Source organism: Marmota monax, unplaced genomic scaffold (assembly GCF_021218885.2).
Source record: "Marmota monax isolate L192 unplaced genomic scaffold, Marmota_monax_Labrador192_F-V1.1 WCK01_AAM20220418_F8-fsc00036, whole genome shotgun sequence".
NCBI lineage: Eukaryota > Metazoa > Chordata > Mammalia > Rodentia > Sciuridae > Marmota > Marmota monax.
The window spans coordinates 14,022,406-14,047,482 of NW_026694491.1; the positions used below are offsets into that span (position 1 = coordinate 14,022,406).

Here is a 25,077-nt window from a genome sequence, read left to right on the forward strand (position 1 = left end):
TTGGTAAGATCTATGGTGAGTTACTATTGTTAATCTCTTGCTGAGCCCAATTTATAAATTAATCATAGGTGTGTATATAGGTAAAAAAATTCCTCTGTGTGTGTATGTGTGTGTATATAACTGGGATTTTTTACCTATATGTACACACTTATGATTAATTTATAAATTGTCTCTCACACACATGGGGATGATTGGGATAGAGGGGAAGAAAAGGGAGGGAAGGGGAGGGAGGGAGGGAGGGAGAGAGAGAGAAAGAGAGAGAGAGAGAGAGAGAGAGAGAGAGAGAGAGAGAGAGAGAGAGAGAGAGAGAGAGATTGGTACTATCTGCAGATATGCAGTTTCAAATATCCATTGGAAGTTTGGGATTGTATCCTCCATGGGTAATTTTTAGATACTGTTGTAAATTTGTGTTTTCATAATTATGGATTAATCCACTGATGAAACTGGAACGCTTATGATCAACCATTGCTTAAAAGCCCCACCTTTTTGTATTAGAGATCATACTTGCAACACATGAGCTTTCAGGGGGACATTCCAGATTCATACCATAAGATGTCTGATGTGGCTGGAAGGTATATATGGAAGTAAAGATAAGAGAAGACTCTAGAATCAACAAAAGTATCATTACTATAATAAGGATAAAATGACCAACTCTATTAAAAAATGGGCACAAGACCTAAACGTACATTGCTGTAGAACACAATAAAACAAATACTGATTGCAAATAAGTGTATGACTAGATGCTCAACATCATAAGACATCAAAAAATTGTAAAATAAATGAAGATGTGATACCACTATATACCTATTAGAAAGACAAATCTAAAACAATGAGTATCAAATGCTATTGAGGATGTGAAGCAACAGGACACTCACACATTGCTGATGGGAATACAAAATGAAACAGGCACTTTGAAAAACAGTCTGGCAGTTTCTTCAAAATATACTCTTACCATATGATCCAACAATCATACTCTGGATTTTACCCAAGTGAAATGAAAACATGCGTGTACACAAAAACTTAAACATGAATGTTTACAGTAGCTTTATTTATAATTTCCATAACTTTGAAATGATCAAGATGCCTATTAGTAGACAGATGGATAAACTGGCACATGCATATAGTGGAATATTATTTAGCTCTCAAAAGAAATGAGTTATCAAGTCATGAACAGACATGGTGAAAACTACATATTACTAAATGAAAGAAGCAGATATTAAAACTTCGTATTCTGTATAATTCCAACTGCATGGCATCCTAAAAAGGCAAAATTACCAAGACTACATGAACATTTGATTTATTACACTGCCAGAAATCAAAACCTCTTAACATTTACTGAGGAAGCTGAAGGTCAATATTTCTAGGAAAATACGTGACAAATTTAGTGAGAGACTATGTCTGATGTGGCTGGAAGGTATATGGAAGTAAAGATAAGAGAAGACTCTAGGATCAATAAAAGTAGCAGTTATCTACTGAGGATAAGCCATCAGTGGTCTACAGACTTTCAGCACATTATGTGGCAGGAATTCTGAGGCTTCACATTGTTGTTGCCATTTTAAGGATATGAATGCTTCAGCACAGAGAGCTTGAACATAACATCACAGAATTAAGTAGTGCAGCTAGGAATTTACTAGTGGTCTGAAGCTCCATAAAATATTATCTTCCTTCTGTAGTTACATCTTTATTAAATTCCCACCAAAGAATTCAGGTCCCAATTTTAGCTACTTTCCTATTAAAGTTTGCCAATAAAGAATTTCTTGTGAACTCTGCATAAAAAAAAAAAACTTAAGTTTTATTTAGTCATATATACATATTCATATATGTACACACTCAAGTTTTGTGTGTATATATATCTAATATATATAATAATAATCATAATATGTATATATATAAGCTAATATGTATATATATCTAATATGTATATATTCTACTTTTAAAAAAATATTCATTCTTTAGCTATAGGTGGACACAGTATCCCCACCTTATTTCTGTGTGGTGCTGAGGATCAAACCTAGTGCCTCATGCACCTTGGTAGGTCAGTGCTCTACCTCTGAGCCACACCCCCAGTCCGGTATTTTCTACTTTTCATGATGACTTTTCAGAGAATGAGTATTATTTAGAGGATATACCTTTATGCTTCTTAATCCTTTCATCATGTCACAAACTATCTAATTTTGTTATTTTGCTTTTCAATATTTCTCTTAAGTCTCTAACTACTTCTTTTAATCTTTACCCATATTTTTTCTCTACTTATAGTTCTATTTTTTTCTTTTACCTCATTTATTTATGTCATTGATCATATTATGGCAAGAATAGAGGCATATCTTTGAGAACAGTGAAAGAAGCTTAGTTACAGGTAATTCTTAGAAGGACATTCCATTATTAGAGTAATGTGAGGGCTATTCAGAGGATGTCAATATTCAATGGGTCACTCTACATTGAATCTAACCACTTCCTTATTTTTAGCTTCATCTGTAGGCTCCAAACTTAGTTATTCTTGGATATAAGCTACATTGATATCAGGAAGCATACTCTGGTAGACGTGAATCTTTGGATTAGTTAACTGTTTATTTTTTTATAGGACTTTAACTTATTTTCACTGGATTGTTCAATCTCACAAATTTTGTGCCTGTACATTCATGGATTTGCAATTCTCCACCTGGTTCTGTTTCTTTTTCTTACCACATCAGTTCAGAATGAAGTTTGCAGAACTAGAAAAAGGTAATGTTGTCCTGATGAACACAATTTCTTTATCTGTAAAACTTGGAAATCATAGCATTTCTCTTGATTCATTTTCAGATCTGAATCATATTAAATTTTTAATGTGTAATAGGTGTTTTAGTAAAAAAATATGAACTTTATGACATAGACACCAACAAAATCAGAAAGGACTAAGGTGTTGACCTAGAGCAGAGTTCTGGAGGGCCCTTGCTGCACAGGACATTATTCCTTTAGTTACTCAACGTTAAAAACCTGGGAGTGGTTTCCTAGGGGGAGGGGATAAAGAAGTTAGAGCTGGTAGGGTTGTGGTATTGGGGAGGCATTCAAGGAATTAGCTATTTACCAAACAGTTAAATTTTATTTTAGTATCTTATCAATTATTTCATTCATATTTATATATGCCAGTATTAGATATATCCTATATGAGTACTCTGAAAATGTAAGAGTATTATCTTTCAATAGAATTACAATGTTCTGATCTTGATTTTGCTGGAAAAATCTCAAAGTTTTTCTATAATTTGTTAAGTACCCGCTGGCTGACTGCCACTCTCAGTTGCCATCTTTGTGTCATCTACTATGCTATTTGTGCATTCTGAGTTCATCAAAGTTAAAATAAAAAATTCATCTGATAATCAATGAAATACTAAATAATTAATACTTTCATTAGTGCACTATTTTTGTAATATGAAGTGTCACCATTCAAAACAATTAACCTTGGATCACTAAAGTAGCCTAACCAGAACAATTATGCTATATATATATATATATATATATATATATATATATATATATATATATATATATATATATTAATTATTACTCTCCTTTTGAAATGTTTTATATGGATTGCTTCATGTTTTTACTGAGTGCCTACTATTTGCCAGGCATTATCCTAAATACTGAGGATCTCTCAGTGAACCAATAAAGTCCTGATTTAGGTAGCATCTAGAATAAAGACATTTTAGTTACAGATATTAAATGTAAAGTTCTGAATGTGATAAGCACAAAGCTCAGATCCTGGGTGCAAAGAAAGGACAGAAAGAAAAGGCTTATTTTTTGGTAAGGTCACACAAGTTTAAAATGTCCTCTGGGAAGCCATAGGAGATTTGCAAATGCACCTTAGTGGCTGCTACAGGAAATAGCCAAGTGATGAGACACGTTCAACCACAGCAGATATACTCTCAGCTATTTTACGCTACATTGAATTTTGGTTAGTATTTGATTTTAAAAGGAGGGTTTTGGCTAAAGTATAAAGTTTGAAAATCATTGATCTGATGGACAAGCACTAAATCTTAGCATGAAATATTTAAATTAAATTTCTAACTATAAGGCCCATTTATAATTTGACTTTAAATATCCATCACATTTAAACAAAAAACAAACAATGATTCCAAATAATCCTGAACCTACTTTTCAGTTAAGTTATATATAAAGCTATGCAAATTATCCCTTTTGGGTTGCTGTGAATGGAACAGTCTTCATTCCATGCTGTGATGCAAGAATTTTAAAATAATCCTGTATCCATTGATGTATACAGTTTACCTCTGTTACTATGTGGTGAGGATTTTGATATGCCCTTTACATTACATTAATTTTCATTTAATTCTTACAAAAAAATCTGAATGATGCTCCCAATTTTTATAGTGAGAAAGTGGAGGTTCAAAGAATTAAGTAATTTGCCCATGGTGGCAGCGGTGAAGACACAATTTAAAGGCAGTTTTAAATCTGCTTTTTCTAATCATCATCCTCATAAAATTATGTCACATTACTTCCCTACATTAACTCTATGTATCCTAGACATGGTAGGATTAAGGAGATAGGGGCATAGTTCTCCAAGGTAGGCAAGGGAAGGCAGGAAAGAAATAGTTACATAAATATAAACTTTTTAAATGTACAAAAACAACAAACATGCTTGAAAACAAATAAGAAATAATTAATTGAAGGAACTTCTTATCTGGAAAAAGAAATTTTTGCATATTTCACTAGTTATAAAATACTACTATTATTGTTATAGGACAGATGTATATATACAAAATAATATAATAGTATCCCATGCAGGATAGAGAGCATATGCAATTCTGACTAAGGGGACTGACAAATCTGTGCAAGCCGACTAACCTTCCTGGCTAAGAACTAGGAGTTATGCTTGTTATATAGAACTCTCAAGGGTACCATGCAATCAGAGGTCACAATCGAGGCAACAGAAGCAATGTCACCATATCAGAGAATAGGCCAATTCAGATCTGGTTTGTGACAGTCACTGGGGTCAAGGCTTACAGCAAATAATTGTATTAAATGGGAATATTCCCTGTATACTTTTAGAATTGTCATCTGAACAAACAGGTCGAGGTCATCTATAGGTTAAATCTGAGTTCTTTTCCTGGTATGTAAAGTTTACTTTCTATTCCTTAATCTCTCACAGTTTTTAATCTTACAAATGCAACTTTTTTTTTTTAATCAAGTAGATGCTTAGTAAATTTTTGTTGTCTGACCCAAGCAATGACCACAACAACAAAATACAATTTAAATGCTTGCATTTGTCAATCAAATGCATTTTTATTATTTGTTCTCAAATGTTTCTTGATGGGATAATATTCACAATTTAAGCTTATTTTATTGAATGAATTGTATCATACTGAAAATAACACAGTAAACAATTTTATATTGAAATTCAATAGTCTCAAATTTTATCAATTAATTATCATTTATATGTCATTGCATGTATTTTACTTACAAGCATTTAAATTTTAAAAAGCAATTGTTGAAAAATGATAAACTTTACAAATAGTATATAGTATGTAGAAAAAGATGAAATTTATAAGTAATTGAAATATCCACTTAAATAAAATAGCAAAAATATGTGGGATAGAGGTGCATTCATGTTTACATGAAATTCATATTGTACAATATTAGTTTATTTTCCTCACAAAAATTTGGAATTTATGAATCATTACCATTACTTTTTCAGAAACTTCAGATGACACTTGTTACTAATTTAATGATAAATGCTTAAAACATTTCTAGTTTATACTATAGTTTTTATTATGGATGCAATTTAAATATGTAAACTTTAAGATTATTCTTTTGAGAATAAATTTTTATTTCTACATGGAATTTCTACAAATCATGATTAAAGAAGAATACACTCTATGGACTTTCTTATTCAGTTAAACTTCCAAGAAATAAGAAAATCAAGAGTTTGATGATTATTTTTATTTTATACTTCACTTTTTAAGGTCAATTTTAATATTTGAATTAAATATTAAACATACATATAATTCTAAGATATAGTTCCTAATTAAAAACACAATAAATCAAACTATATAATCATCAGAATGATACAATAGTTTAACATTCAAATGAATGCAAGTGAAATTCTCTATTTTCATGACAATTTAGTTAGTATATATTCAGTGAAAAAGTGTGGTCCTCATGAGTAATAGAGCACATCGCATTCTAAAACAGTATTTAAGGTAACATTTTCTTACTGTTTAATAAACCCTGTAGTTATTAGTTGCTTATTTTAAATCCTTCTTTAGAATGTGTTAAATCAAAACTGAGAATTTATTTTGTTTGATAGATTATGTAATCCTTATGAAAAGTGTAAATCTCAGTTTAAACAGGTCAGGATGTGTCAATTTCAAAGACTTAATATTTACTTTTTTAAAAAAATCATATTTTTAAGTTTAGTTCTAATATATTTTTAATCTATGATTTTATTAACTATACAAGGAGTAAAAGTATCAAACGTATGTTAAACATTACAAGTGTTGTTTTAAGGAAACACTTCTTGACCTCATTAAAATAATTAACATTTCATAACATTATATTTCACATCCAACTTATAGGAAAGCAAAAAAATTATGAAAACAAACTATACTCAATTACATTTTCAGATCAGCAAAATGCACTTGTAAGAGTCTTCCTTCCCCTAATCCAATTGCCAAAGGTATTTTAACAGCTAAAAATGGTGGTTGGAAACAACCTGCCCTACTGATTGAAATGTACAAGGTATTTTTTGTTGTTTGTTTATGACTTTCAACTTTAAATAGCTATAAATAGTGTGCACTCACAACACACACATGCACATATACACATACATATACATATATAATTGAGATTGATTTTTAACATAACTTGTTTGCAAACTCTCCTGTTGAGTTATTAAAATAGCAGTACTGGCATGTGGGCTTTTAAGAACTTATTTATTTTATTATATAAATTAACTTAATGAACTAGTAATGAGGAATTATACTGCCAGTTAATCTTTTGGAAACACTTGGTGATTTATTATTCTAGGGGACAATAAAATAGATGATTTGATGGTTTAAAACATGATGAATATATGGGTTACACATTTTATTTTTATTTTTTCATGTTAAGACATGTCATTTCTTCCTTTCATTTTGAAAGAAAGAATTTCAGTTGAACTGTCTTCTACTTCTCTAATTCTGTGGTATTTGACTTGTTTCTAAAATTATCTGAGTTTCGCACTCTAAGACCGAGGTCACAACCTTATTTAGGGACAGGAAATAGTTATCAGGTCACCGAGTGGTCAAATGAAAAAGGATTTGAAATGCTTCAGCACTTAGTACTCAATTCATTCAAATGATTGACTTCTATGTTGTCTAAAGATTGAAAGTTTCTTTACTAGAACTAGTCAGTTTATTCTTATGTGATTATAGCAATTTTAAGAAAAATCTACAGTTACAAGAATAAAAACATAGAGTGAAAGAGTATAAGGGTCAGCAAAAACTTCTATGTCCACCAAAAGCAATGATATTTGGGACATGAATAGATACTTAAATTAATAATGTATTTGAGTTCAACTCCCTTGACAGTTGGGAGCAATACAATTAGGTATAGAAATAAAGGGAACTAAAAAGTATTTCTTGATGCTATTTTTCTTCTAAAGTAGATTTAAATCTTGCCATGGTAATTCAGCAGCATATTTTACTGTCATACAGTATAAAACCATATAATAATTCCTACACTCATAATGATTAATTTGAGTTTATGATAGATTCCTTTTGTTTTTATATTCACCTGAGATTAATTCAAGTAAATAATTCTATATCTGCTGATGAAACTAGGAAAAAAGGAAAAGTTGGGGCAAAAAGAATCAGTTGAGTTTAGCATTATATTAGTTTCCCTAAAGTTCATAAAAAATTATTGATAATCAAAATTATCATTTTTTCCCAGTCTCCAAGGCACAGATTGAAAGGAATTTCATACATAGAAAAGCACATGGCTAGTAAAATTTACTTCAAACATATATGAAACATGATAGATGACAATTAACCCAAAGTGTTGCTGGACTATCTCATTTTCCAGCCTAAGAATTGAACATTACGAAAAATGCACCAAATAAAGTTGTGACATATTTGAAAATACTTTTATATGTGTTCATTAAAACTTAAGAAATTGATGTTTTGTTCCACAAATGTTAAAGGCAGCAATCCCATCATTGATGGACAGAGGTTGGAAAATTAGGCACAGATTTTATTTTTAAGTTTTATTTTATAATAAGAACCCAGGCCATTAAAACTATGTAACCAAAGCTGGAGTGCATGCACTGGAAGGCCCCTGCAGTCTTTTACAACTTTTCAGAGGCCGTGGTTGTGAACTGGGTTTGCACTCTGCCAGCAGAACAGACCTGACCCATGGAGAGCACTCTTTCAGATCAACACTGCCTCAGGCCTTTCTGCTTTCTCCAAGAAGTCTTACATTTCAGGCATCAAGTTGAATTTCTTCTGGAGATGATTAACCCAAACCCATGACAGATTTTTTCCAAGATATCCAACCCCTTATGTTTATTTTATCCTGGCTCTTTTTTGGATGTACTGGACACAAGTAACTTACTCATTTTACATGTTAAAGGGCTGGTGGAGAGCCATTAATTCCCTTAAAAATGAGAAAATATTTCAATGTGCAGGGCTCTATTGTGTGAGCTCACATTAGCTACATGATTTAGAATTTTAAGAAAGATGTTTCTCCTCTACTATAGAATTTTTTAAAGCATTTCATCACATTTCAAGATAGGGATCTTACACTTTTGGGGAAATGCATTCTTGTGATATATTAAAAAACACAATGTTAGAAGGATCAGTTACTGTTTCCATAAGCTTAGTTTGTAGGGGGTTTCAACTAACCTAAATCTTGGCACACACAATTTTAGTTAATAGTCAAATAAAAATATATAAAAAGGTCCATTCTCCTTTTAATTTATCAACCCTTGTCATTTTTTTCTGTTCTTCAAAATTTTCTTATCACTGGTGAAATGAATTGTAAGAGGATAATTCAGGTATTTTTAAATCCTATGTGAAGTAAAATATTTTAGATTCAGAGATGACTATATGCCTTTTTTTGGACATCCTCATTTTTAAATAAGAACTTTCTTTTATTCTTTGAAGAAACAGTGCAAAAGCATAAGGTTTTTATAGAGTTTTTAAGAACTTAGTCAAATCCCTTAAGGCCTAAGGTTCCAATTGCAATGGGATTTTTATTATTAGCATTTGAGTTATTTAAAAATATGTTAAAAATTAAAATATTTCAGATATATAAATACTAATACAGATAGCAACAGTTTTCCCAATAATATGTCAACATCTATTCTAATATCAACAGAAGTACATGAAAGGAAAAACACATAGTAAAGGACAATTGAATGTTGAATCTTAATTTTAGTATAAAACCTGATAAACATGAGAAGCAATTTAAGAAAAACAAGGTATAAATTACAATTTAAAACCACATGCCAAGAATAAGAACACATTTTATAAATATGGAAGTATGTATACACACACGCACACACACATGTGCTGATACATGAGAATGGAGACGAGTACAACTGAGATTGAAGAACACCCATAAGCTTAAGTGCATACAACATCCCAAATACAAATAAGTCCATTTGAACATAAGCATGTCATTCATTCATAAGTGGCTGTTCTGAGAAACTTTGAATTTAGCTTTGGGTGATGATTAAACATTGGCTGTATAGTAAATATATTTCAGTTTCTCATGTCTAAATATTATAATAATAATGCACTTAAATTTTCAATTAGTTTGATATAATCTTTTCTATTTAAAGGGGAAAGTCTCATGTAAAACTTATGATCACTGGTAAAAAAAATAGGATATATTTTAGAAAACTTCAAGGGCTAACTGTATGTCCCTACAATATTTATAAATAACTTAAAATTGCTTAAAAATTGCAAATCCTAGAATCAAAAAAAAAAAAAAAATAGAAAATCAATTCACTGATCCAGCTGAGCAATTCTAGAAGTGTTAGTTTTCTCTGTTCTTGAATAAAATTTACAAAATTTATCTTTATAAAACATATATCAATATCTGAGTCCAAATATTTTATCTCTAGGTGAGGGATAAAAACTAAGTTAATTTTTATAATTAGATTTATGACTGGAATGTTTAAAGATATCAGTTTCTTCTTTAGTTCATGCTTCAATGGGCTACCTAAGTTCAAGACCTTAAATAGGATGAAGAAAAGAAATGACAAGGGATAGCATATAAATTGAGGGTATAGGTTAATGCCAGAAGTGTGACTGATTGATTGATTGACATCACCTTCAGGAATCTGGATTAAAGTTGCTTATTAAATTTGTCCAGATAAAATTTAGAGTAGAGTAGATAACTAACCAGAATCTCTATCTTGTGTATTCCCTCAAACATGTGCATTTATCATCACCTGGAAAATCTCTTTCCACTGTAAAATGATTGACTAAGCAGAATAATAAATTTCCCTAACATGTACCCACCCTACACACATTTTAAATTTTCATTAATTTTTTACAGTTTGTAGGGACACTTTATTTTTAATAGTTATTATTCTTTTTTTCCTTTTTATTGGTGCATTATAATATATATAACAGTGGAATTTGTTGTTACATATTTATGCATGAACTACAATATAACAATATAATTAAATATTTCAAAATGTATCAAGTTACTATAATCAAATTTTAAATCTCATTGCAAATGGCTACCATTTTTGATAGAAATAGCTAAAATTTATTGAACAAATCTCCAAAGAAAAATATACAACACTTACAGTTTCCTTAGAAATATTAAAAACATCAACCATAGCATATTACCCATCTCTATTCTTCCAAAAGTGTTTTAAAAGCTGTGGAACCTTAAAGTAAAGGGATGTAAAAGTAAAGTTTTTCGAGATCCACAACCTTAAAGCTGGTTGAGGTTTCAGTTGGAAATGATTAAATGAATTTCAAAGTTTACTAAATAGTTCTCAGGGATAGATGGGTAAGACAGTGGAACTTATAGCTTGAATGTGAACACTGAAGTTTAAGTTGGGAACAGGCCAATATTACTTTGAGTAGGAAGATTATTTCTGAGAATTCAAAGATGTTTTTAAAATAAAAAAATGTTTATTAATTCAACAAACACTTATGGAGTGTCTAGATGAATCTAATACTATTTCTAGATTCTGAGGATGGGAGGAAAGAGACGTATGATTAATATTTGCTCACTGACCTTGTAAAGATTAATAGGGAGAAAATAGATAATAATATGTAGTCAAAAGACATTGTTACAGAGACATGGACAAAGTCCTATGGGAGGCTTGGTGGTATTAAAAATGACTGACAGGTGAAATGACATTTATCTGAGTCATGAAGGGTAAATGAAAGGCTGACACTAGAAAAGTAAGGAAGGTCATTATAGACAGGAAATAACACAGGGTATGAAGAACAGAAACATTTTGGAAAGAACAAATAGTTTATTAAAGCTGGTGATATATTGAGCTCATTTTATATAGTCAGGGAACGTTTCAGGGGCTAAGGAGGAATGTCACAAGGTGTTGCTAGTGGTTTTCATTATCTGTGCTTTAGTTTATGATAAAAAGGTTAAGAATAAAAATCAGTGTGATCTCAGGGCTCTTAGAATCTATACAAATGTGGGAAAATAGGGGCTTCCCAAAAGACAGATTGTAACAAAAGAATAAAATCCTTTGGGATAGTGCAAAATAATTTCAAAGAAAAATAAAAAAGAAAAGAAAAGTAGGCTGGGAACAGTAAGTGATAAGCATTACAGAGTGAAGACCCTGGCGTCTGTAGTAGAGGAAACAGACATTAACACTTTGAACAGCAGTGGTCTAGAGGCAGAACTTATGCTTTGAAAAGACACTGCAATAGAGATATAGATGATAGCATTTCCAAGACTGAGAGATGTGTGGATTTTAGAAAGGAGACTACTACACTATTTCAAGGCAAGAGACATTGACTGAAATGGGATATGTGGGGTTAGTGCTTGTATTTAGGAAATGAGAATAGAATTAAATGGGATGACTTTGACTTTCAGAGATAAAGGAAGTTAAGGGCTAATAATACTATGAACAGAGACCTGGAATAGAAAGGATCAAACAGATATACAGAGTGAAATGAAATGAATGTCTACTTCAGAGTAGACATGCTGGGCTTGAAAATACTTAAAAAATATCAAAGGGAGAGGATTAAAAATAGAGATATGGGTGTAATTACCCATAAGCACAAGTTATAGGTGAGAATTAGGTGCTTTGTCTTTATTCTCACGTCATGCCATGAAATCAGGTCTGATATGGATTTCCATGATATTTTGTCTTGCTTATTTTATGTAAGTCTCCTCAACTGGACTCAAAGACAGTTTTTAAATGTTTTTTTTTCTCATCTCAGTATACCTATATTTTTCTTTGAATCTCTAGAACCTAATATGATTTCAAAAATATATGTGTATTGAGTAGAGAATAAGGCCAGAGACAAAATTCTACAAAATATAAATATTTAGGGAGCAGGAATAGGCAGAGAGATGACAAAAATGGAGTGGTGAGATCACAGGAGAATCAGGAGTGAGGTCAAATGAAGATGTAAAAAGGGAAGAGAAATCTTGGGAAGAGTAAATACTGAAGAAAGGGCAAGTAGAATGAGGATGGAAAAGATGTTCCTGAATTTGGTAATCAAGAAATTAACATTGATTAGTGAAATGAATGTAGCTTGAGCAGAATGACAGGAATGTGGCCAGAGTATATACTCTACGAAAGTTGATAACAAGATTGCATACTGGCTTTATGCTATGGTCCACAAGCTAGTCTCTCTCTCTCAGCTAAACTTCTGAAATTTTTCTTACTTACTTGTGTCTCCTCTCTCAAGGAGAGGAGACAAATTCAATAGTTAAAAAATTGGAAGCTCGAAATGCTTTCTGAGGTATTAGAAATGCAGAATAATAGAAGGTGAGGAATAAAGACATTGATTAGACTGCTAAGAAGGTTGTCAAGGAATAAAATGGATGGGGTAGTAGAATTGCCTTTTCAGTGGCAGAGAAGTGGTCTTTCCATACACTGATTTTAAGAAGTTAGGGGAGATCTTTCAGATAGAAATTTAAGGAAAACAAGAAGAAAAGAGAAAGCTAACCATGGGTCCATCATGAGAGAACGCTATGAGGTTAGGCAGGTTATAACATCTGCTCTAGTTTGGATGTGCTATGGTTCAGAAGAGTTCATGATTTGGAATCTTGTCCCCAGTGTTGCAATGTGAAATGTAGTACAACCTTTACTCAGTGATGCCCAATGGCAGGTGGTTAGGTCAGTGGAGGTACTACCTTTGGAAATGATTAATGGATTAATGCTGTCTCTCAAATGAGTTAGTTCCTGCAAGAGTGGGTTGTTACAAAAGAAAAAAAGACTGGCCTTTCTTGGGTCCTTGGCTTCCTTGTTTCTATGTGATCTCTTTTGGACACATTCTCACCACTGTGAAGCCATCTGCTGTGAGGGTCTCACCAAACTCTGAATATGTGAGGAAACCATATCCAGGATTTTTAGCCTCCAAAACTTTGAGCATAAACCTCTTTGCTTTATAAGTTTCTAGCTTTGGGTGTTTTGTCATAGCAAATGAAAACAAGTCAGTACAACATCTAAAGCAAGAATCAAAACTTTACACATGGAAAGGAAGTGGGGCACAAATGACCAAGACAGAAGTAAAGAACATTATAGGGAATTTTGGAATGATAATAGAAATAAAAAATAATGATTATATCAAGTACTAAACAATACTAAATTATACCAAGTACTAAACAATACTAAATTATACCAAGTACTAAACAATATCTGCACTAAGCAATTATCTTACTCCTCAAAATTACTCTATAGGATAGGTATTATTCTCATTCAATAGGTAACATGCAAGCAGAACATACTTTTGTGATCACTAATTCTTTGCTTTTTTTCCTCTCTATATCTCCATGCTTATTATCTTCACCTTGGTCCAAGGTACCATCTCCATACTACACTGCTGCCATGATTCTAATTAGCCTCATTATCTTCACTCTTGCTCTTTTCCTATCTATTCTGAACACCTATAATCATTACCTGCAAAATCTGATTATTTCATTTTTTTGCTTAAAATATTTTAATGGCTGTTGTTCTTGGAATATAGAAAGTCAAATTCTCGTTATAGACTAAAAATTACAGAATAAAATTGGTTTGTCCCCTGTGAAGTTTTACAGCTGTATCTCACTCCTTGTTCTCTGACCATACCAGTAATCTTTCAATTTCTTAAGTAGCCCAGGCTACCTATCTTCAAAGTCTTTGAGTAGGACCATGTCTTCATCTAGAATGCTCATTTTACACAACTTTTCCTTCTGCCTAGTCATTTTTACTCAACCTTCAAACACAGATCAGGTGTTACTTCTTTCTTCATCTCTCTGAACTAGAATTATATTGAGCTCACTTGACTTTTCCTCTGCAGAAATTTTTCAGTTGTATTATTATACACTTACATGAGTGTATCTAAATGTCAATGCCTCCTGTTCTCTGCTTCTCTACCTTCACCTGTTTCCAAACAGTGAACTCCATTACCCATGATGTGTATTTATTTCATTCATCATTATTCTCATTCCCTTGTATAATGCCAAACTCAAGGTGGATATCCAATAAAGGTATAGAAATAATAGTGAAGATAAGGAATTAGGTTTCCTTCCTGTATTCTGAAGGCTAGCTCTTTCTAGTGGTTTTTACATAGTTTTTTTCAATTTACTTGAAGACATTATGTGGCAAATATTATTTGCTTCAGCTAACTGATGAAGAAAATCAAGTTTAGAAAGGTTAAATAACTTAGCTGAAATTACACAACCTTGGGCTGGGATTCAAACTAAGTTTTATATAATTTGAAGCCAGTACATTATTCGTTGTTCCACCACTGGGACAGAGGTGGGTAAAGATAGCAAAAAGAGAAAGGAACATAAGACTCATTTAAAACAAGATAAAACAAACAAACACCCCCACCAAAAAAATCTCACGCATGAAAAGTAATTTGATTCAGAGTTAAGAAAAATAAAGTACAGTCATCCTTATGTATCTATACACGATTCATTCCAGAATACCGCTCCACCCTGGTGGTTATCAAGATCACAGATGCTCAGTTGCTTTAAAAAGGCATAGCATTTGTATATGATACATGAACATCCTCCTGTATACTCCAGATTACTTATAATGCCTAACACAATTTAAATGTCATGTACACAGTTGTTAAACTGTATTATTTAGGGAATAATCATGATTAAAAAGTCTGTACATGTTCTAAGCTGACTAGCTAGTCATTTACCTGAGAAGATGCATGATTAATATTTTTCCCCCAGATAGAGAATCACTCAATGTATTGAAACTGCATGGGAATAATTAATCACATGCTCAGTATAGTGATTCCTATGGGGAAAGAAAACATATGATCCTTATATGATTGAGGGGAAGGCATAAAAAATTATATCAGCCACTGGGATTCCTCAGAACTGATGGTTTCCCTGAATTAAAGTTATCCACACATTCACAACCCCATCTCTCACTTCCTAAGTGCAGAGTGATTAGGTCACCAGACGTGGTGCCAGGGCATCATGAAGATACCCACTACACTGGGCATCTTCATAGTTTCCTCTTTTTTATCCTTCCTTAAAGCTAAGTAAATTTATTGTTGTGTGAAATCTATTGTTTCATGAATTTGTTGACTTGAGTCAACAAATATGCAGTTGCTAATAGAAAGAAACAAGCAGCAAAACAGGAACAGATTACCTTTTTCTTCCTTGTATAATTTAAAGAATCTTTTCATATTTACTTACCTCATTATTTACCTTTAATTGGTTCTCTATGTGCTCTAATTAATCCTCAATTTTTGTTAGAAGGTTATATCTTCTATACATCCATGTGTTAGTTTTCTAGAGATATATCTGTAGTTAAAACCAACACTCTTTTCTAAAGACTGTATTTCTTTTCAGTATATCAGACAATCAGATTTCTTTTTCCCAGGTTTTGTGACATCTTTCAAAGATGTCCCAAATAGATGGGTTAATGTTTTTTTTTTCATTTTCCTAATATTTAATGGACCCTCTTCACCTGGAAGTGGGGGCTCTCAGTTATGCAAAATACTTTTGAACCCTTCCTTTGATAATTTTCTATTATTTATTAATAATAAACAACCTATTTGTTGTTGTCATTGTTTTTCTATTTTGGGATCTTTCATTATTTATTAAGTGTGAATTTCTTTGGTCCAATCCCTTTTTAAAAAATTTCCTCTCATGTTCCCTATTACATTGTATATCTGCTATTTTGTCTAGGTAACTTATTAAATACTATCTTCTATAACTTTGTCTTCTGATGAGTTTTTTATTTTTTAGTGCTATTGTGTTTTGATTTCCAAAGATATTTTTGGTTCTCTGGACTCTCTCTAATTAAAGCATCTCATTATCCTTGCATGGACGTAATCCTTTCTTATGTCTGTGAAAATATTCATGGCATTCTCAAAGATTTTTTTCCCATTACAATAGAGCTTTTTTCTTCAAGTTGATTGCTAAGTTTGTAACTTTCCCCCCCATTTTTTCATGTTATAAGTTTTTTCTTAGTGCTTAAAAATCTTCATTGACATGCAAATATTGTAGAGTAGGAGTTCTATAAAACTGATGGGAAACTGCAGAAGTGGGTGAAGACTGTTAATTGAGAGCTTCAACTTAAGGTGACCTACCTGAGTCCTATGTTGGATATACCTTATGTCAACAGTTAGCTGGTTCTTAGACTCATAAGAATCTCTAAAAAGACTCATCATTGCTTGCCTGGAGGGTGAAGGCATGTTGCCATGGTTTGAAAGTTCTGTGTACCAATGAAATCCATATGTTGAAGCCCTAATCCCCACGATGATCATATTTGGAATGGAATCTCTGGAGAAATAATTTGGGTTAGATTATTCACAAAGGTGGGGCTCTCATGGTGGGATTAATGGCCCTGATAGAAGAGGAAGAGGTATCTCTCTTTCCTTCACTCTCTCCCTCACACCTGAGAGAATGCACCAAGGAGAAGCCAAGTGAAGGCATAACAAGAAGCTGTCTGCAAACTAGGAACAGCTTTCATTAGGAACTGAGTTGGCTGAAACCTTGATCTTGGACTTCCCAATCTGTAAAACTGTGAGAAATAAATTTCTCATAAGATATCCAGTCAACAGTATGTTACAGAGTATGAGCTCACTCACAAACATCATTATCAATATTCTGGAGCCTTGGTGTTTAGTGTGTATACCTACATTCATTTTTCTTAGTTTTTAACAAGATGCCAGAGTCTGGTATTACTGAGTTTAAAAAGTCTTATGTTTCTGAGTTGAGAAGTTTTGTTATTTTTCCTATTTGAAGAATTACTTTCATGAATTTTGTCAGAGTAAGGTGAATCTATTTATTTTATTAGTTCTTTTTAGTTATATATGACAGTAGAATGCATTTTTATATAATTATACAAGCACAGAATATATCTTATTGTAATTAGGAACCAATTCTTATGGATATACACAATGGTTGGATTCACTGTGGTGAATAAATAAATAAGTAAATAAAAGTATTTATATATCATATATATATATATATATATATATATATATCAAGTGTATATGTTTATATATACATATAAAAATGCATATAAAAAAACAGACACTAGTATGGCAATTTGTAAATCAATGGATGTGTAACTGATGTGATTCTGCAATCTGTGTATGGGGTGAAGGTGGGAGTTCATAACCCACTTGAATCAAAGTGTGGAATATGATATGTCAAGAAATTTGTAATGTTTTGAACAACCCACAATAAAAAATCAAAAAAAAATGCATACATATAAATACATTCTTTGGAATACAATATCTGTATTCTATTATGGCTGAATTTTAGGAGAAATATAGAAAATACCAACTATTTATAACTGATATAAATGAAGATGAGTTTAATAGGCTGCTCTTTCATCCTTCAAATCCCTTATCCAAATATAATTTTTAAAAATATAGTTTGTTTTATGCTTCATTAGACAAAACTTCCTAATAAGATTCTGTAGAAAATTAAAAGTGATTCCAAACCTCATATTATTACATGGAATAATGATGCCTAGAAAATATTTTAGTATTCTGCCAGCTCTTCATACAGAGTCATTGTACATTTTTAGCAAGTACTATATACAGCTATGGAAATCCAAGACCTACTTTGAAACAATCTACATAATGTGATTCTATGCACTAAGCTGTCATTAAAAGGGAAAAAGCAGAAAAAATGCTTGTAATCATAAAGTAAAAAATACCACAAAAGAAGATGATTTGATTAGAATGCTCTGAAGTAAAAATTATAGAAATTAAAGGTTTTTTAAATGTCTTCAGTACTTAAAAAATTTTAATACAGAAATATTTGAACATCTATGACATATAAAGAACATATGGTATCTGTAAATCTTCTATTTTATAGGAGGACAAATAGGAATCATGTTAGTGATGACAGCATGACACTGGGAATTAAGAAAACCTGACTCTAAAATCAAGTAAAATTGTCCCAGAGAATAGAGAAGCTAAGACTAAACTGTCTGAGAAAGTTATTGGTCCAGACCTGATTCTTTTTTTTTCCTGGCTTGTTTTCTCCAGCCAATGACAGAAATCTGAATTTGGAACTGGCTTCAGAAGTAGCAAATTTAGATGTTTCAGTAGATGAGAAGAGGAAAGTCATTTAACTTATGTAGATAAAAACAGGACTAAATGAAGCAAAAATAGAGAGTTTACTTAAACTGTGTGTTGAGTTCTTATATATCTGAAAATTAAAGTATTCATATTAAATGTAAGGAAAGAGAAAGAAATAACTGCAGTTATTAATGTCATTAATGTTTTGTTTTATTTTTTAATAAGTCTTTATTTTTTCTTAAGAATTTTAATTTTAAGCATATTTACATTTTAGGATTATCTAATAATCCTTGTTCTTCAGCATTTTGCATTTTGTTTTGATTTAGCTACATTTGTTTTGATAAAGAACTTATCTCCATTTCCCTTCAGCCACTTACTTTCTGTATGACCTTGGGAAAGTTACTTATCAAACTCTCAGTCATAGTTTCCTTACCTGTAAATGGTGACAGTTATAAAACCTTCCTCAGAGTTTTCTAAAGGACGGAATCTGAGAATATAAACAAAACTCTTAACTGAGTACTTAAGAAATACATTAAATTCTACAAACTATAAATAGGAAAAAATAAAGCCATATTTTAAAAATTCCTGTTGCAATGATTACAGCTTTTGAGCATTTACTGTATACTTACTGTATGTTCCAAACATTTAGAAACATTCACAAGCATGATCTCATGTAATACTCATACTTCAAACTAGGTACTGTTATTATCCAATTTCATAGATGCAAATCAATGCAAACAAAACATTAAATAATATCTGAAGAACACAAAGTTAACAAATGGTGGAGTCAAGATTCAAACAGTTATAATCAAGTGTAGTTTATCTGTGGGATGCAAAGACAGTTCAATATACGCAAATCAATAAATGTCATACACTATGTTAACGAAAAGAAAAAGAAAAACATGATCATCTCAATAGATGCAGAGAAATAAAAATACTTGTAAAAGTTAAACATCTTAAAACTCAGAACAGATTAGGTACAGAGGCAATGTACCTCAACACAATAAGGGCCATATGAGAAATCGGTAGCTAAATCACTGTCTAAGGTGAAATGTTGAAAGCTCTTCCTTCTAAGATCAGGGAGAAAACAAGGACTCCCACTCTAGACGTACCACTGGTAATCCTAGTCAAAGCAATTAGGCAAGAGAAAAAAATAAAATGCATCTCAAAAGGAAAGGAAAATTTATTTTCTGACATCATGATCCTAAATATAGAAAGCTCCAAGACTGTCTACCAGAAAAAACTATTACAGTTCCAGTGAAATGAAACTTTAAATTAAGAAAAGCATATAAAATCAGCATATTAAAATCAGTAGTATTTCTATATGTAATAATAAACTATCCAAAAAGTAAATTAAGAGAAAAATCCCTTTTACAAGAGCAGCAACAACAAATACTCAACAAGCTTAATCACAGAAGTAAAAAACTAACAAAAGAATCAGAAGAATATTCAAACAATTGGAAAGATATTCTAAGTTCAAGGACTATAAGAATTAATTTTATGAAAATGTTCATACTAACTATTATCTACATATTCAAAGCAATCTCCACCAAAATTCCAATGTCAATTTTCACAAAAATGGGAAAAAAATCCCTAAGTTTGTATGGAACCACAAAAGATACAAAATAGCTAAACAATCTTGAGGAAAAAGAACAAAGCTGAAGGTATCATATTCTCTGACTGTAAAACATATTATGAAGTGATTATAATCAAACAGCCAAAAACTGCCATAAAACAGATATATGGATAAATGGAAAGAAAAAGAAATAAGCACAGAGATTTATATGGTCAGCTGATTTTGTCTAAGGTCCCAAGAACACTCAATAGGAGACTGACAGTTTCCTCAATAAACTGAAACTGCAAAACTACTAAAAGAAAACATAGGAAGAAGATCCACGACTTTGGTCCAGGCAAGATTTTCAGATATGACCTCAAAGCAGAGGCAACAAAAGTAAAAACAGACAAATGGATTACATAGAATTAAAAAGCTTCTGCATACCAAATGTAACAATAAGTGATATGAAGAGATACCCCCACAGAATGGGAGAAATGTCTGATAAAAGGGTTAATATGAAAAACGTCTAAGGAACTTAGACTCAATAGCAAGCAAATAACTTGACCACAAAATGAACAAGGGACCATAGCACACATTTTTCCAAGAGAGACAGGTATGGCCAATAGGTACATGAAAAAAGTGTCCTTATCTTCAGAAAAATAAAAATTAATAAAACCTTTATGAAACATCATTTCACTCTAGTTGGAATGCCTATCATTAAAGAGAGAGAGAGAGAGAGAGAGAGAGAGAGAGAGAGAGAGAGACTGAAGCTAACAAGTGTTGGCCAGTATGTGAAAATAAAGGGACTGATGTGCATTGTCGCTAGGAATGTAAATTCATATAAGCCATTATGAAAAGCACTATGAAAATTCCTCAGAATCCAAAAATAGAATTATCAAATGATCCAGCAATCCTATTACTGGGCACATTTATAAAGGAAGTGAAATTAGCATGTTGAAAAATTAATTATCTATACTTCCATGTTTCAGCATTATTCATAATAGCCAATACAATGTAAATAACTTAAGGGTCATTCAACAGAAGAATGGATAAAGCAAATGCATATATGTATGTGTAGATATCTATATCTATATATATGTATGTGTAGATATACATATATAACTACACAAATATATATATATATATATCTACTATATTTATCTATATATATCTATATATCTGCATGTTTACACATACACACATATATGTACACATACATACATATATGCATGTATACACACAAAATGGAATATTATTCAGCCTTAAAAAGGGAAATTCCTGTAATTTTTGGCAACATGAACAAATACAGAGGATATTTTTGCTAAGTAAAATAATGTAGGCATAGAAAGACAAATACCAAATGATCTCACATATATGTGGTATCTAATACAGTTGAACTCATAGAAGTAGAGAGTAGAATGAGGGTTACCAGAGACTAGGTACAAGGGAATAAGGGAGGGAGTGAGGAGTTGTTGATCAAAGGGTACAAAGTTTAAATAGGAGGAAGAGATTTTGAGATTTATTGCATAGCAGATCCACTGTAGTCAATAATGCACAGTATACTGCAAAACAACTAGGAGTAAATTTTAATTGTTTTAAAATTAAAAAAAAATGATAGGCAAGCAAGGTGATAGATCTATTAAGTAGCTGGATTAAATCATGCACTTTGTATACCTCTGTCAAAACATCATACTGTATCCCATAAATGCATATGATTATAATTTATCAAGAAAACAATACTATTAATAAAAGGAAATTAATATGTGAATGTAAGGAATACCAATGAAGGTGGAGTGAAATGGGCACTCCATGTACACTCTTCTGATGCTTAAACTTATAAATCTCTTATAAAACAGTTTAATGATGTGCTACAAGTATTTAAATACCCATGCTCTGATCTGTTAATTCCACTTCTAGAAATTAATTTAATAATTAAACTGGAGCTAAAAAAGACTCAAATTGTATTACACAAACTATACCCATAAAGCTATGCTTCCTATTATACCAGTGAAAAATAAGAAGAGTGGTAAGACAGACAAAAAAATTAAAACTAGGTAGGAGATCTTCAAGGTAATAATCAAGAAAGTGTCTGAAATGTAAAGCAATGTCATATATTGTAGCCCAAGAACAACTACAGGTGATAACAAAGGTAAACTAAGGTAGACACCTGATTGTAAAAATAACCAAATTAATTTGTTTACAAATTAATCATCAAAGTAAGCCAACGTTAAATCTGTACAGTTCCCAGGTTCTCAGTCTTATAGGAAGAACTGTCTCATTTGACACATGGAACATATATTAGGTTACAGAGGTAACAAAGGTTCCTCAATTTAGATCAGGTTAAAGGTCAAAATTGTTCATGAACAAGACAGAATAATGTTATAACACACAAACTAGTAAAATGGCATTTTCCATCTATTTAATATAATTTATTTCATATAAAATATTCCTTAAATTTAACCATATTTTCCACTCTAGAAAAACATAGACAGAGTATATATCCCATCCTGCTAGAGATACTCAGAAAAATGCCACAATGATAATCAAAGAAGTTTAGTACATTTATTTAATTTATAAAAACCATGGAAATTTCACAGTGTCTTTTGCCAAGCGGGGAAATAAATTTTGTTTTAAATTTAATTTTTTAACATCATACAATGTTACTATAAAATAAATGGGAATTATAGAAAGCAATACTCAAATAATACTGACATAATTTCAGCAAAATCAAGGGAATTATAAGACTAGGCTGGTATACCATTTATGCCAGATCTATCCCAAAATTCAGTCAGATAATCTGAACTTACAACAAAATTTAATTGCGATTCCCCACCTTTTTTTGAAAGTCAGGAGAAGAATAGAAATTTAGTAGATTAGACAAAGGGGAGTGAAGAGAATGGAGGGTATAGGAAAGACAGTGGAATGAATTGGACATAACTTTCCTATGTTTATACAATCATTGAAACTCCACATCATGTACAACCACAAGAATAGACTCCTAATTAGAAAAAGTTATACTATATTTATTATATGTGAAAATATACTCTACTGTCATGTGTATCTAAAAAGAACAAATTAAAAAAAGAGAAAGAAAAAGAAGCCCAACTATTAATTTTATTTGAATGTTTTCTTAAGGAATAGGAAGCTCTTCCAATGTTCTAAAATTAGATTGTGATGATGGTTATGTAAATGAAATTTACTGAACTATACTCCTAAATTATATTTTGTAATATGTAAATTGTACCTAAAACAGCTTATTTCAAAGTGCACCCTCTACTGGGCAGCTGGGGCAGGCTGCTAACTTGGAAGTTGTTCTCTGTGGCCTAAGAAAATGAGTATGAGCCTGGGAAGTGAGTCCAGAGCAGCAGTTAAAGATAGCATGGCTTTCAGCCTGACCAGTAATGGGTAAATTGTCTTTTGGTCCCCTTAAGACAAAGGGCAAAAATGAACATATTAATTAGGGAAAAATTTCTTATATATAGAACTGTTTCAGCCAAGCTTATTCCTTAAAACAAAACCCTAAATCCTTAAAAAAAACTGTGACTCACTAGATAGAAAGTCTGGTATATACATAAAGCCCATTCAGTGAAAAATGAAATGTAAGACATACTTGGGGTTGCAAAAACAAAACAATGAAACAGTAAACTAAACACATTTCACATAGGGCAAAGAAAACAAAACAAATCCTCACTCACAAAGCATATGTGGAAATGTTCCATATTCAATGGGCCACTTTTTGTCACTATTTTGACTATTACTAGCATATCTTACATTAGAATACACTTTAATAAACATAAGCATACACATACTATTTTAGATGGCAACATCTCCTAGAACAGGAGAAAATGCAACAGAACTCATTAGGATAGATTTCTCCTTTCTGATTCTTAGATTAAAATAAATTAAATGTCTTTTACTCCTAGACATTTCCTTCCTAAATCAACAATTATCCTACTTTAGCAGATAATACCCGTGGAGTTATTGTTTTTAGCAAAAGTTCTACTTTTCCTCTCAAAAACAGTGAAATGGTGAAGACTAACAAGGAACTGAATCCTAATTAAAACCTAAGCCTTATATTCATATTGGAAATATAATTTTTTATTAAAATATTAACTCATTAGCAATTCTCACAATTATATTGAGTTTTTATACCTTTAATGGACACCAAAAGCTCAAAATGTTTTCCCATAGAAAATTCTAAACAACAACAACAATGACAAAAAATAGAATTAGAAAACAAATCTCCACATACCATAATCTATAGATTCAAGAATTTTGATAATTTGGCACACTTGCTTTATCTACCTTTCTACATATGTATTTTTTTCTGTGAACTTTCATGTAAACTCCAGCCTCCACGTCTTCTACCCCTATGGACATTAGTGAGCATTTCTAAAAAAATAATAAATTTAGTGACTACCAAATGTTTCTTTAAATAGAAATGTATTTTCAGTCATATCATGAAGATCCATAAATTTAAGATTTACTTAGTATCTACAAAAGATAAACTCTTAAAAATCCTAAATAATTTCTTTCTATTAAAATGTATCTGGCTCATATTTTTCTATTTGAAATTACTATACAAAAGTATAGGTAAAACACTAAAAATTTTAATACTAAAAAGAAAGCAAGTGAAAAATTGTTTTAAGTCATGCTTGCCACTGTATTACATTAATATATTTCTGTTTAATAATATAAACTCATAATTCTCCTGAATATTAAAATCAGAAGCAATCTTCTACCTAGGTGTGCAAATACTGAACCTTAAAAGAGAGTTAGCAAGCTTTGAATACTGTAAAAAATTAAAATTCTGGAGTATAATTTATAGTGTTTAAT

The 25,077-nt window shown here is 31.4% G+C and overlaps 1 protein-coding gene across 4 annotated transcripts in view; it reads right to left on the minus strand.

Moving 5' to 3' along the window:
- Nucleotides 1–25,077, minus strand: part of Lrriq1 (leucine rich repeats and IQ motif containing 1) — a 199,146-nt gene that overhangs the window by 47,850 nt on the left and 126,219 nt on the right. The window lies entirely within an intron of this gene.